Source organism: Balaenoptera acutorostrata, chromosome 5, assembly GCF_949987535.1.
Source record: "Balaenoptera acutorostrata chromosome 5, mBalAcu1.1, whole genome shotgun sequence".
Classification (NCBI taxonomy): Eukaryota; Metazoa; Chordata; class Mammalia; order Artiodactyla; family Balaenopteridae; genus Balaenoptera; species Balaenoptera acutorostrata.
This window is the reverse complement of record NC_080068.1, coordinates 59,265,005-59,280,466: the sequence shown is the minus strand read 5'-3', so window position 1 is coordinate 59,280,466 and position 15,462 is coordinate 59,265,005. Positions and strand designations below refer to the sequence as shown.

At 37.0% G+C, this 15,462-nt stretch overlaps 1 pseudogene; it reads right to left on the bottom strand.

Annotated features, from left to right (window-relative positions):
- The window catches only part of LOC103004772 (mitotic spindle assembly checkpoint protein MAD1-like), a 247,208-nt pseudogene extending 234,727 nt beyond the window's left edge, over window positions 1-12,481 (bottom strand).
- Between the last annotated feature and the right edge of the window lie 2,981 nt (window positions 12,482-15,462).

Sequence of the window (15,462 nt, the reverse complement as noted above, 5' to 3'; positions counted from 1 at the left end):
CAATAAAGCCAGATTTACTTATTTAAGACTTTATTTTTTAGAGAAGTTTTAGGTTCACAGAAAAATTGAGAGGAAAGTATAGAGATTTCCCATTATTCCAGGAGATATATATCTGGGGGTCAGGCTTGGTGCTGTTTTCTTGTTTGCTTTGGTTTTTTTTAGTAGACTTTATTTCCCATATACTGTCTGCCCCCACACAGGCATAGCTTCCTTCGTTATTGACATGCCCCATCATAGTGGTATATTTGTTACCATCAGTGAATCTACGTTGACACCTCATTATCACCCAGAGTCCATAGTTTACATTGCAGTTCACTCTTGGGATTGTATATTCTATGGGTTTGGACAAATGTAAAATAACATGGATCCATCATTAGAGTACCATACAGAGTATTTTCTCTGCTCTAAAAATCCCCTGTGATCCTCCTAGTCATTTCTCTCTTCTTCTCTACCCTCTAACACCCTGGCAACCATTGATCATTTTATTGTTTCCATAGTTTTGCCTTTTCCAGAAGGTCACCTAGTTGGAATCATATAGTATATAGCCTTTTCAGAATGACTTCTTTTACTTAGAAATATGCATTTGTTTCTTCCATGTCTTTTCATGCCTTGAAAGTTCATTTCTTTTTAGCAATGAATAATATTCCATTGCACTGATGTACTACAGTTTCTTTATGCATTCACCTACTGAAGGACACCTCTTTTGCTTCCAAGTTTTAGCAATTATGAATAACGCTTCTATAAACATTCATGTGCAGGTTTTTTGTGTGGACCTAGGTTTTCAACTTCTTTGGGTAAATACCAAGGAGCACAATTGCTGGATCATATAGTAATAGTATGTTTAGTTTTATAAGAAACTGCTAAACTGTCTTCCAAAGTGGCTATACCATTTTGCATTCCTACCATTAACTACTGTGGGTTCCTGTCACTCCACATCCTCGCCAGAATTTGGTGTTGTCAGTGTTTTGGATTTTGGCCACTCTAATAGGTGTGTGGTTTATTCATTTTTAAGGAAATTCTCTCATGTTACTCTCTTGATGAAAAGTCTTTGATGATTGAATAAAGAAGGAAGGAAGAAAGGCAAAAGGAAGGTACAATTCTCCACTTGTTCTTCATTGCCATGAAGGTAAAATCAGGTTCTTCAACAAATGTTAAAAGATCCCTTCTGTATGATCTCTTTCCCCAACGTCACCATCTCTCTTATGCATTCTGTATGTTTGAGACAGTGAACTATTTATAGTTCCTGAATAAGCCCTGCTTTTATTCCTGGAATTTACATGTGTTATTTTCTTTGCCTAAATAATTTTCAACCAGTTTGTCTGGCTAATTCCAACATAATTTTTGGATGTCAGTATTATTCTGGACAACCACGCCCCCCAACCCCAGAACTGGTTAGTTGGCCTGGTGTGTCTTCCCATAATGACCCTTTATTTACTCCTATCATGGAAGAATCACACCATGTGGTGTGATTGTTTCTTGTCATTTTTAAACTGTAAGCACCTTGAGGGAAGACTGCATTATTTTCATTGGGTTGTTCATAAACACGATATTTAGTAGATGTCAATTAATATTCACTGCATCACACTCAATTGATTTGATGTCTGTGTGTCATTCCCCTCAAGATAAGAAAATGGAGGTGGGCAGGGTGGAAACAAAACTATACTTTGGTAACCTCTTATACACAATCTCACCTGACCTTTTTTGGTTTGTATACAGTGACATCAAACTTATGGTGAAATAGTTGAGAAAATATGATACAAATGTACATATATATAGATTTGATAAATATTTGAATGATATCAATAAGGAAAATCACAGAAAAATATTTTCATGTATATAACTCAGAGCGATATCTATTTATTGGTTTTAGTGAATGAAATTAATAAATATGTATATGTAATTTATCATTTGACGATGATATTGCTTTTTAGAAATAAACTATTTAATTTAGAATAGCTTTAGATTTATAGAAATAATTATCCACATCCAATTTTCCCTATTATTAACATGGTAGTATGGTACATTTCTTATAATTAAAGGACCAATATTGATACATTATTATTAACTAAAGTCCATGATTTATTCAGATTTTCTAAGATTTACCTAATATCATTTTTATGCCACAAGATCCCATCCCAGATACCACACTGCATTTAGTTATCATGTCTCAAAGCTACGACTCACTTGACTGTGACAATTTCACAAACTTTTCTTGTTTTTGATGACCTGAACAGTTTTTCAGAGTACTGGGTCAAGTATTTTGCAGAATATCCCATTATTAGGATTTGTCTGGTGGTTTTCTCACAATTAAACTGGTTATGGATTTTAATGAGGAAGACCAATAGGAAAACTGCCATTCTTATTACATCATATCAAGAATACATATATCAACATGACTTTTCGATGTTGAAGTTGACCTTGATTGCCTGGCTGAGGTAGTGTTTGTCTGAGTTTTCTACTGTAATGTTAATGCCCCCACCTCTTTCCGTACTGTAGTCTTTGGAAGGATGTCACAATGCACGGTCCACTTTGGAGTGGAGAGCTATGCTCCACTTCCTTCAGAGTGAGATATCTACATAAATATTTTAGAATTCTTGTACATCAGAGATTTTTCCATAGAAATTCCTTTTTAAATATTGCTTATATTTTTATTTTTAGCCTGCTTCAAATAAAAGTCTTACAAACTACACATAAGTATAGATGTTTATCACTTCCATTCCTGGCCTCAGAGAATTAAATCTTAACCCGTAAGTAAGAGAAGGTATATATTTTTGTTTGTCAATTTTAATTACAAGAGACATAAAACTAAAATGCAATATACTTATCATTTTCTTCTTTTTTGGCTACCTGTTAAGTTTTTTCTGATAGGTGAGAAGAAAGATTGATTTATGTATTCACTGTCCCTTGCAAACACACACGTACACACACACACACACACACACACACACATACATACATACACACATACACACACCCAACACCTTAATTGCATATCCAGATCTAGTCATAGACCAGCTGTGAAGGAACTGAAGTTAGTCAGATTGGTTCAAATCTGCTTCCCTTGTCAAGATTTCATTGCCCCTACTCTGATGCCCCTAGTCTTCTCCCCATCTCCTTCTATGAATGTTCTAAACACAATAATCCCCTAAAGAAACTCCTATAAAATTATTTGAATACTGCTCTGTCTACAGTTGCCTTTTTAAAATAAATGAATTTAATTCATTAAGAGTAACATACTATCTGGCACTTTTAAGAAATAAGGTGCCATGTAATAAATGGAAATAGGGAATACATTTCAGACAAAAGAGGAAGATACAGAATCATATGATAGAGTGTACAGTATTAATTTTGAAATCTGATATATGGTTGACTTGACATCCAGCAAGACAGCTTTGAATTATAACCTGGGAAAAGTTAAGGTTGATCTCTGATTGACAGTGAAGACAAAAGCAGAGCAGTAAGCAAGTGATCAAAGAATTAAAGCAGAGTTTACAAACCAATTAACTCATAACTATGTCACAGTAGAAAGTAATTTTGCAAAGTGATGACCAGTGAATGGAGACTTGTAAAAAAGAGTCTTGCTTAGCACTTGGAGAAGAAGCAAATGTAAAAAAGCCTATCTAAGCAAGTATTTAGATTAACAAAACTTGTAAGACAAAATAAGAGGTCAAATATCCTGATTTTAGCTCAGAGCTTGTTTTATTTTTTTATAAGTTGGCATTTGGTTAGTTGTCTTTTAGAATCATCTATTTAACTAGTAGATTAATTTCTTTATACATAAACGTGTAAATTTAATGATGAATCTATTCCCTTGATAGTGACCGGATCAGTGTGCTTCCTGCCTGCACAGAGCTTACTGTAGTCAAGAACTACAGAGGGCTCATTATAACATGCTGTCCCCGATAGATAGCAATTTGGAAGCATAACACAAAGTAAATAGCATTGCTTAACTTTTATGTATACCTGACCCTAAAATATCATGTTGTATTAAAAAGTGTTTATCATGTAGTTGAGAATGAATATACCACTAGAAACACTTTAATAGCTCCTTACTGGAATTAGCTTTATTATAAATAAATTTTTTAAATCCAAAATAGAATTTTAAAATCATTTGTAGAAAATAGCTCATGTTTCTTTTTCTTTTTTCTTCCTTTGGAATATATACTAGCATCATAAAAATAAAATAAATTATAAAAAACAAATAAAAAAGAATTAGGACATTTCTCAGATGAAACTAAGTGAATAAGTCTGCATACTTCTATTTGTTTGATGTAGCAGACAATTACATTATTACACTTCATAGGATAAACCTAGTTAACAAATCATGCACATTGTTCCCTTATTTCTATTCAGCAGATCACACAGTTAGACTATAGTCTGATAACTATTTCCATTTGCAGACTCAGAAATAAGAATTGTACTTCTGTTCATTTCTCTCCCCTACCTAATGCTATTTAGATTAATAAGATAAACACCATTCTAAGTCATTTGTATTTGGCCAAGGTAAAGTACGTGGAATGAAATTTTATTCTTTCCACCCAATACAGTTCTCTCTGCAAAGAAAAAATAATAGTAAAATATTGAAAATAGGAAAAAATTTGACATCTTAAGATGCTAATCTGATTTATATTGTTTTAATGTTCATTTTATTCTAATATACTAGAAAAACAAATGTTTGTAATGTTGTCTCATATCCTAACCCCTATCTTATTTTGCAATTTATGTGAATATCATTTGCAGACTAATTTTATTTTTAAACTTGAAGCCCTACAGGCTTTTCTGTCTGAGTAAGCTAGATAATATTTTTATTTATTTATATATTTCATTTATTTAGGGTGTTTCTTCAACCTTAGTCTTAGTCTTGTAACTAACGCAGATTGCTTCCTATGGAGTAGATTCGTTCTGAACATGTCACCTACAACTTCCAATTATCCCGGTTAGCTGCCAACCAGAAAAGAATAAATGAAAGGTATGAAAATGTTACTTACTCATGTATTCCATTATTGTGGTGTAAGTGAAATGGACTGATCAAAAAAAATTGAGTCTAGTGTAAAGAAGTTTAAAATTGGACAGAACTGAGTTTGATTACTGGCTCTACCACCACCTGTGTTCTGCCCTTGCTTCCTTCTTAATTTCAGTTCAAAATATATAAAATAAGAATATATCGTTTTTTGGGTTTTTTTTGGTTTTTTTTTTAAGAATAGATAGTTTTATAAAAATAAATTTTCAAGTATTAAAAACTTGGTTGAGATAATATCCAGAATATTAATCTGTGCACTTTTCTCTTCTTCTTGGTCTTTTTTTAAAATTGTACTTCATGTACCTCTTCTTTTTTGCCCTGAATAGTTAGATTTATTTATTACAAAGTCAGACAAAGGGCTTTGCTTATGGCATTAGTCAAAAAGATTCAAATGCATGTTTTTTTAAGAAGAGTTTTTCAGAAGCAGAAATTTGATAATTGTTTGAGGAAGTTACATAAAAGGAGAAGGGACACCAGTGCCTTGGAAATTCAGGTTCTATGGAACTGGAGAGAGAAAACTGAGCCCTTTAACTTTGGCAAACAAGATGGATGAGAGACTAGGTGTGGTTGGACAGGTCAAAATACCATCAATCTGTGTGGAAACAAACTCAGGGCCAATATGCACATTTTGTTACTAGCACCCAGCCAACTACCCACTGATTGTTCAGTTTGGAGCAATGAATGCCTTGTTGTGTCTAGAGATTTTATTTTAGTGTATTAATAATTTAATTAATCCTCAAAGCTAATAGAATAGGGGTTGAGAGGACTTGGACATGCTTTTGTATAATAGTACATAAAGTGGAAGCTTAGCCCCTGAAGAGGGGAACAGGGCAGAATCCATTTGAACTTGCTTCTAATCTGTACTCCAGTAGAATAGAAACGTGCTTCTCAAATGATCTGTAATGAAGGCCAATTTTAACTTTGTAAAATATAGTAAAAAAGATTGCAGTTATGCCGTTATATAGCCAGAAGTAGAAGTTATTGTAGGTTGTAAAGTAATAAGATGCATATTGTTCCCAGTGTGTCATTTTTAAAATATATATTAAAAAGAAAATAGCCATGGATTTATCTAAAAAAAAATATAAATATTTGTTTATCAATTTGTTAACAAAGAGAAATCAAACTGGTAAAATCTAGTTTTATTTTCTTGAGAGTACTCTGGCACCACTAATTATGATGGAATTTATTATCAAGGAACTTTATTATGTAATTTTTAGGCATAGTGGACTATTATACAGGCTTAAGCTGTATTGTGTAGATTTTTGAAAGATATTTTCAGCTTTAAAAGGGCTAGTTAAAAGATATATAAAGTTAATTTTTAGCCTAATAAAAGGTAGCATAAAATTGGGGAGTTAAAAGTTCCCCATTGTAATAAGAGTTTTGAATGGTTTCTTCTTACTGAAAATAATAAATGCATTTTAGAAAAGAAAAAAATTTTCCAATATATAGACTTCTGAGGAAATAGCTTTCAAATAGATAGAGAAGCTTAATCTCCCTTTTCATTGTGTTAAGTAGATTTTCAGGTACACACAATCTTTGTCATATTACGTCATGGGAAGGTGATTCATAACCACAGTTATACAATGACATTTCCTCAGTTTAGATCAATTTGGCAGGGTATATTTTTAGTTTATTTCAAGGTTGTCACTTGAGTAAATGAAAACATCTTGCCAGTTTATTCACCCTCCTATTTTTTACGTGCTTTCCCTGAAAAAAAAATTCTGTGTGGTTTATTACTTATTAAATCACACTTGCCTTCCTGATTTGTAAAGGAGCTTTTAACAATTCAGCATTTGTGAAGTATACTTGAATTACCAGATGTCTGCTTTTATTGAGGAATATGTTTGGGTGTTTTGATCAATGGAAGTTTAGAAATACTAGGGAAAAGGCTGTTTTAGAAAGACAGCTGCCTGTCAGGTAGCAATAGACTCTTAATACTAGGATTTAGAACTCCTAAGTAGACTGATGTATTTACAAAGCAGATAAGATAAAATGTAGAAACATCAAAGTTGTGTTGACTGCTGATTCTGACATGCTGAAACATTTTGATACTTGTTTTGGATTTTTAGCATTTCATATCAGAAGTTGAATCAACAGAAGTATCAGGTAAATTATAGCATTATTTGTTCAGGGAGTCTCCTGTAGAAGCACAATCCTATTTAAGAATGAAAAGGAATATGCTGTTACACTTTAGATTTTAGTCTCCCAGTACGTCTTACATAAGTGGCACCAAATTTGTTGTTCTTTGTTGACACTCCTTAGCTAAGGAGGAGGAGTTAATTTTTGGAGTTAACTTTGAAAAAAAGATTCTATTATGTGTTTCATTCTCCTTGAGCCAGAATAAGGTGTATATTTGCTCAGAACATGATTTAATGTCATTTTTTTTTTCCTGAGGGATGTGCTTTCTTCTAGCAGTTTAAAATCTTTGGCACACTAACAACCTAGAAGTAATGGATAAATTCCTAGGAACATATAACCTATTAAGACAGGATCATAAAGAAAGAAAATCTGAACAGACTGATTACTAGTAAGAAAATTGAATCAGTAATCCAAAAAACTCCCAGCAAACAAAAGTCTAGGGCCAGGTGAATTCTACCCAACATTCAAAGAAGAATTAATACCAATCCATCTCAAACTCTTCCAAAAAATAGACGAGGAGAGAATACTTCCAAACTCACTTCACAAAGCCAGCATTACCCTAATACCAAAACCAGACAAGGATACTACAAGAAAAGAAAATTAGAGGCTAATGTCACTGGTAAATATAGATGCAAAAATCCTCAGGAAAATATTAACAAACTGAATTCAACAATGCATTTAAAGAATCATACACTGTGATCAATTGGAATTTATTCCAAGGATGCAAGTATGGTTCAACAACAGCAAATTGATCAATGTAATATGCTACATTAACAAAATGAATGATAAAAAAATAATACAATCATCTCAATAAATGCAGAAAAAGTACTTGATGAAATTCAACATCCATTTATGATAAAAACTCATAACAAAGTGGGTATAGAGGAAATGTACCGTAGTGTAATAAAGGCCATATATGACAAACCCACTGTTAATGTCATCCTCAATGGTGAAAACCTGAAAGCTTTCCCTCTAAGATCAGGAACAAGACAAGGATGCTCACTCTTACCACTCTGTGCAATATAGTACTGGGAGTTCTAGCCACAGCGATTAAACAAGAAAAAGAAACAAAAGGCATACAAATTTTGAAAGGAAGAATTGAAACTGTCACTATTTGCAGATGACAGTGAAACTGTACTACTATCTTTCGCTGCACATAAGAATTAACTCAAAATGGATTAAGGGGCTTCCCTGGTGGCGCAGTGGTTGAGAATCTGCCTGCCGATGCAGGGGACACGGGTTCGAGCCCTGGTCTGGGAGGATCCCACGTGCCGCGGAGCGGCTGGGCCCGTGAGCCACAATTGCTGGGCCTGCGCGTCTGGAGCCTGTGCTCCACAACGGGAGAGGCCGCGATAGTGAGAGGCCCGTGCACCGCGATGAGGAGTGGCCCCCGCTTGCCACAACTAGAGAAAGCCCTCGCACAGAAACGAAGACCCAATACAGCCATAAATAATAAATAAATTAAAAAAAAAATGGATTAAAAACTTTAATGTAGGACCTGAAACTATAAAACTCCTAGCAGAAAATATAGGTGGCAGTAAGCTCCTTGACATTAGCCTTGGAGATATTTTTTTTTTTGAATTTGACACCAAAAGCAATGGCAACAAAAGTAAAAGTAAAAAAGTGGGACTACATCAATTTAAAAAGCTGCTACACAGCAAAGGAAGCCTTCAGCAAAATGAAAAGGCAACCTACAGAATGCGAGGAAATATTTGCAAATCACAGATCTGATAAGGTACTAATGTCCAAAATATATAAAGAAGGCATTATAGCTCAATAGCAACACACACACACACACACACACACACACACACACACACACACAAATCTGATTAAAAAAATGGGCAGAGTTTCCGAATAGACATTTTTCCAAAAAAGACACACAGATGCCAACAGGTACATGAAAAGATGTTCAATATCACTAATCATCAGGTATATGCAAATCAAAACCACAGTGAGATTTAACCTCACACCTGTCAGAATGGCTATTATTAAAAAGACAAGAAATAAAAAGTTTTGGCAAGGATGTGCAGAAAAAGGAACAGTTGTACACTGTTAGTGGGAATGTAAATTAGTGCAACCACTATGGAAAACAGTATGGGGGTTCCTCAAAAACTTAAAAAAAAGAACTACCATATCATCCAGCAATTCCATTTCTGGGTATTTATCCAAAGAAAATAAAAAACACTAATTCAAAGATAACATGCACCCCCATGTTCACTGCAACATTATTTTTATTTTTTTATTTTTTAACATTTTTTTTAACTTTTTTATTTATTTATTTATTTTTGGCTGTGTTGGGTCTTCGTTTCTGTGCAAGGGCTTTCTCTAGTTGCGGCAAGCGGGGACCACTCTTCATCGCGGTGCGCGGGCCTCTCACTATCGTGGCCTCTCTTGTTGCAGAGCACAGGCTCCAGACGCGCAGGCTCAGTAGTTGTGGCTCATGGGCCTAGTTGCTCCGTGGCATGTGGGATCTTCCCAGACCAGGGCTCGAACCCGTGTCCCCTGCATTGGCAGGCAGATTCTCAACCACTGCGCCATCAGGGAAGCCCTGCAACATTATTTACAATAGCCAAGACATGGAAACAATCTGTGTCCAACAATGAATGAATGGATAAAGAATATGTGATATATATAATATATATAATTAAATATTATATACATAATATTATTCAGCAATAAAAAAGTAGGAAACCTTGCTATTTGTGACAACATGGATGGACCTCGAGGGCATTATGCCAAGTGAAATAAGTTACACAGAGAAAGACAAATACTGTATAGCCTGTCTTATATTTGGAATCCGAAAAACAATCCAGAAAAATAAACTCATGGACACAGAAAACAGACTGGTGGTTGCCAGGGGCAGGGGCTGGGGGCTGGCAAAATGGGTGAAGGTAGTCAAAAGGTATGAGCTTCCAGTTAAAAAATAAATAAGCCACTGGGAATGTAGGTACAGCATGATGACTATAGTTAATACTACTGTATTGTATATTTGAATGTTGCTAAGAGAAGAAATCTTAAAAGTTCTCATCATGAGGAAAAAATCTGTAGCTATGTATGGTGACTGACGTTAACTAGACTTACTGTGGTATCATTTCAAAACTTATACAAATATAGAATCATTCCATTTACGGCTGAACCTAATATGCTATATGTCAATTATACTTCAATTTAAAAAAAAAGCATTTTCAAAACTTTGTGTAATTTTATTTGTAAAAAATTTTCAAAATAAATGTATTCAATATTGAATTATTTAATATTTAATTATGGACCGTGGATCACACGTATGCTTTAAAAATGAATATGCACATATTGGCGTGCATACTGCACATTTTTTTTACAAAGGGGTGCACAATCAAGCAAGTCTGGAGAAAACAGCTGGGACGAGCCTACGACAGCTCAGTGTGGCCGGTGCAGCCTAGCCTTGTGCCTGTGGTGGAGGAGTGACAGGACAAGGATTGAGGAAAGGACTGAGGTGTGCTCCGGAAGACAGGGTATGCGAACCTTCTGAATAGGTGGAGGAGAAGGAACCTAGCTCAGAGGGCATCTGAGGGACAAAGAAAATCAGGAGCTGCCTGAGTCACCTAAACCCACCCAGCAGCAAGCACAGGTGACTCCAAAGACCTGAAGAAGGAAGAGCAGGCGTCTCCAAGCCCCGTCTAATGCTAGGGCAGAGCCCTGTTCCAAGCCTGGGCGCCTGCTGCCACCACTGCTCACCTTCCCGCCCTAAGCCCCTGAAAGCCGCAATTCTTTTCATTGGGGTAGAAAGGCAATTAACACCATTTTCCAAGTTCCTAATTTGAAATCATAGCATCAGAAATGGACAGACCTGTATCCACTGTCTCGCAGCAAGCACTTTTGATGTTCCGAAGCGTCCACTCGATGGCGGCCGGAAGCGGGTAGCAACGGAGCTACTCCTTTCAGGGTACCGCCCAAGTACAGGTGGGAAGGTGGAAGGGAGATGCTCAAAGACAAAGGCAGGGATTCTGAGGGACAGAAGTGCACCCGGGAGGGAGGCTGCACAGGGTCTGGGTAAGGAACGGAGGCGGGATGCTGCCGCTTACCTGACAAGGGCTCCGGCCAAGTCGCTCTCTGGGCCTCGTCTTCCTCACCTTCTTCAGCTGCAGGGCCGGTGCTGGTCTCTGGGCCACGACTCCCGAGTCTCGCGCTTCTTCCTCTCCTCCAGCAGCTGACTGCTGACCTGGCGGACCTCCTCCTTGAACAGCTGCCTGACCTTCTCCAGCCCGGGACGCTGCTGGTGATGGAGCTGCTCCTTGCTTGCTTCAGGGCAAGCTCTCTCTGCTGCGGCCCAACAAAGAACATGGAACTGTCTCCCGGGTCCTAATGTTCAGGTCCAGGGTCTGGTCCGGTCTCGCCCAGCTTTGCAGCTTCGCCAGCAGCCTCGCCTTCTCTAGCTCCACATTCAGCAGATTTTCGTGCATCTCCTGACGTCCCAGCCTTCGCTGCAGCCCCTCCGGTTCTTGTCTGAGCTGCCTGTTTGTTGGTCTCTCACTCTTCCGGCGGGGAGGCTTCTCTTCCCTCAGTTCGTTCAGCTCCCGCCATCTTGGGCAGCGGCACCGCTCAGACTTCCGGTTCTTCAGCCTCGCAGCAGGAATCATTGATGCTCCAACTCCTTAACCTTATGCTCCTGGTCTGCTCTCCCTTCTTGGCCGGCCTGGAATTCCTAAATTTTCTGACTAGCTTCCTGTCATTTTTTTTTTTTTTGCCTGTGTGTGCTGCAAGTCCAGCTGCACGCACCTTCAGCTTCTGCTTCTCAGACTCCAGGAACTTCAACTGCGCCTCCTAGCTCCGCACTCCACTGCCATTCCGAGACCTTCCCCTTTAAAGCGCTGATGGTCTCGCTGGCTTCTGCCAGGCCCTCCTTCTCCCGCGGGTTCTCGCTGGCTGCGTCCAGGCTCTGCTTCCGCCATCTGTTGCGCTCCAGCTGCTCTTTCATCTCCTCGTCCGCCTCGGCCTCCTGCTCCTGAAGCTGCTGCATGCGTGTCAAGAGCTCCTTGTTGTGGTCAGGCTCGAGCTGCCGACCCCTGGCACTGGTGCTGGACGCTCGCTCCAGTTCCACTCAAGCCCTCTTGTGACTCGGCGCCATCTGCATCTTTTCCCGCTCCATCTGGATGAGGCAAGTCTGAACGGATATGCTTTGTGTGTTTGTCCAACTGCATCTCTGCTGGTACTGCGTCTGCAGAGAACCTTGGGTAGAGGTGGAAACATCCAGTCCAAATCCTCCCTCCACTCCCTGAGAAATGAAATTTTTCAAGACCTTAGGGTGGATAGGAAGGTGGCGTTTTCCCCCAGGTGTTCCATGTTCCAGCTCCTTCTTTCTTCCCTCCCTCCCACCCTTCCTTCCTTCCTTCCTTCCGTCTTTTCCTCCTTTCCTTCTCTCTTCTTTTTATCCTGTACTAAAGGTAACATCATCATACTGATTTTCCATTTTTGGTTCTTACTTTCATCAGTCCCAGGAAAAGGGCTTCTAGGGTGCTGCTTATTTTCTGTTTCTTAAGCTAGGTGCTGGTTACATTTGTGAAAGTTCATGAAAGTAGAGAATTATCATTTGTCACTTTTCTCTATATAAAATTCTGATCAAATATTTTATATGGGCTATATTTTGTCTCTATTGAACATCCAAGCTTGACCTGTTTTTGATATTAATTCTAAAATTCCCTCACAACTTCTTTATAACATCTGTTATTTCTGAAGGCCTAGCTCATGTTTCCTCATTCAGTTCAATGACTAAATTCTCAAACGTTATCCTTCTTATACTCCCACTATTGATTTTAGCTGTTGTTGCTATTTAAGTCCTTAATTTACAGGTGCTTACATTTTAACACTTGAAAATCATTTTAAAAATTAAATTGCAACTTTAAAATGAAGTTCTCAAAAATTGCAACTTGTTCAACTTGACTGTATATGAGAACGTGAAATCTAAAGGTGCCTTAAAAAAATCTAGACATAAGAAAAAATATAATCAAAAAGGGACATTATATAAATACAATAACAGAACTTCTGCTGTGTAGGTAATGCAGACAGTTCTAGGTATCTAGTCAATGAGCACACAGCAAGTACTTAAAAAGTTTTCATTTCCATTCTTTTGTTCATCTTCTCCCTCCTTCCCTTTCTGTCTCTTTCCTTTCCCTGCCTTTTCTTTTCTTTTCCGTTCCTTTCTTTTCTTTTTTCTCCATTCCTTCCTTCCTTCCTTCCTTCCTCTCTCCCTCCTTCCCTCCCTCCCTCCCTTTCTTTCTTTCTTGGAACTGGAACTAGATTCAGGTTAGATATTTTTGGCAAGAATGCTTCATAGGTGGATTGTGTACTTGCATCAGGAGGTACAAATTAGCTAGTTGTCTTTGTTTTTATGATGCCAGTGGCCATTGATTACCATTGCCTAAATTCAGGATTTCATTAGGAGTTTGAAAAATGGTATTTTTCTATGTTTTTTTCTGTGTTTTTTAGCTGCAATATTTCCATAGAGAGAAACATGTCCTCAATAATTTGTTGGCTATCTCTGATATCATTGTCAGGATAAATGTCTGGTTTTTCATTTTCCTTTCATTTCCTTTCATTTACCAGTTTTAAAACAGCAAGTTAATTCTAGATATCTTCCAAAAGCGAAGAATAGGAATTTAAACATATATATTTTTGTATCTTTACAAATTCATAGAATTAGCTATATTATGTTTTAATATATTGCAGTGGTTATTCTTATCAATACTCATATTTTTCCACCTTTGACCTTGTGGGAACCTTTTCAAGGGAGTTTATGATGCAACTCCAGCTGTGTTTGATAGCATCTTTGCTTTCACATATGGCAACTTATTCTGTACATTTCCTAGATTCACCATATGTCTCTTAGGAATAAGAATATTATCATAGATAACCCTATTAGAAATATAAAATTTAAAATAATGATAAAATAGTATTCTCTAAAATATATCCCATATTTGACATTATTCTAGCTCAATTATTCTAATTTGAACTAATTAGCAATCCTGCATAGCAATTATTTTCCAATCTAGGATCCATATTAGAATCATACATTGCATTTATTTGTTATATCTAAGGAATATTACATTTTAAAGATATGCATCATGAGTTCAAAACAGTATTTCCAATTCAAATTTAGAAGTTCATGGGGTTTTGAGGTTCTGTTTTTTTTTAACCTAGTATCTTAAATCTTATATCTGTAGAGTCTGTCTCCTACGTGGGAAATTTGGTTCCCAAGAATAACAAAAGGATTACTCATTTTCATATACTTTTTTCTTTAGATGGCAAGTGATATTAATTTTCTTATTTTTGCCATATAAATTATCATTATTTTACTTTTTATTTTAAGATTTATTGAATCAACTGAAAGGTTTCAAAGATAGTAATCTTTAGAAATTTATACTTCTAAATATTTTTCTAACATCTGAGTTCTTTCCATCTCCTTTAGCTCAAATCTTATTGCTGTAATTTTATGTCAGTTACTTCCAGTTGAATGATAAAACTGGATGAGGTTAAAGTTGCTAAGGCAGCGTCTAATCAATAATCCCTTGCACAGCCTCAGAGCAGAAATATTTTGCTCATCTGGTGGATCTGATGCTAATAACTTTTTGCCCTCTTGTGAATTAAGGCAGTGCTTCTTAAGCCTGACGTGTATACATATTCACCTAGGGATCTTGTTAAATTGCAGATTCTGATTTAGTAGGTCTGAAGTGGGGCCTGAGTTTTCTGCATCACTAACAAGATCCTAGGAGTTGTTGATGATATTTGTCCCTGGATCACAGTTTGAGTAGCAAGAATTTAAGGTTTTCTTGGCTAAGTTTAGGGTTTTCTGCGCTAAGAATTTTTTCAGATGATTAATGTGCTACATTTCTTCTTTTTGTCATCTTGTAATTTATAGTTTTCTGGATGTCTGGGCAGGTAATTGAAGATGTAGCAGTACCAAAATTGAGGTGGATGTTTTTCCTGGGTTTCATTTTCTCCATTTTACTCATTCTCTTTATTGATGCCCTCTTTAGGCTGTCATTGGTAAAGAGGCCCTCTGCAGAGCATTAATCTGCAACCCTAGTGTCTAACTGGTCTACTTCCTTTACCTTAACCATGGTTGTCAGCACCCTCCATCACTGCCCAGGGAGGCTTAGTATATCATGATTGAGGGTCATAGTGTCTTCACATCTAGCAAAGTGACAATCACCACTGTTTGCAGTAAGGATGGCATTATTGGGTTGCTTTCCAGGGGCCAGTCTTTGAATTCACCTTTTTCCCATTCTCATTATGTTGGTGGTGGTGTTGGTAATTTGGTGTGGTTA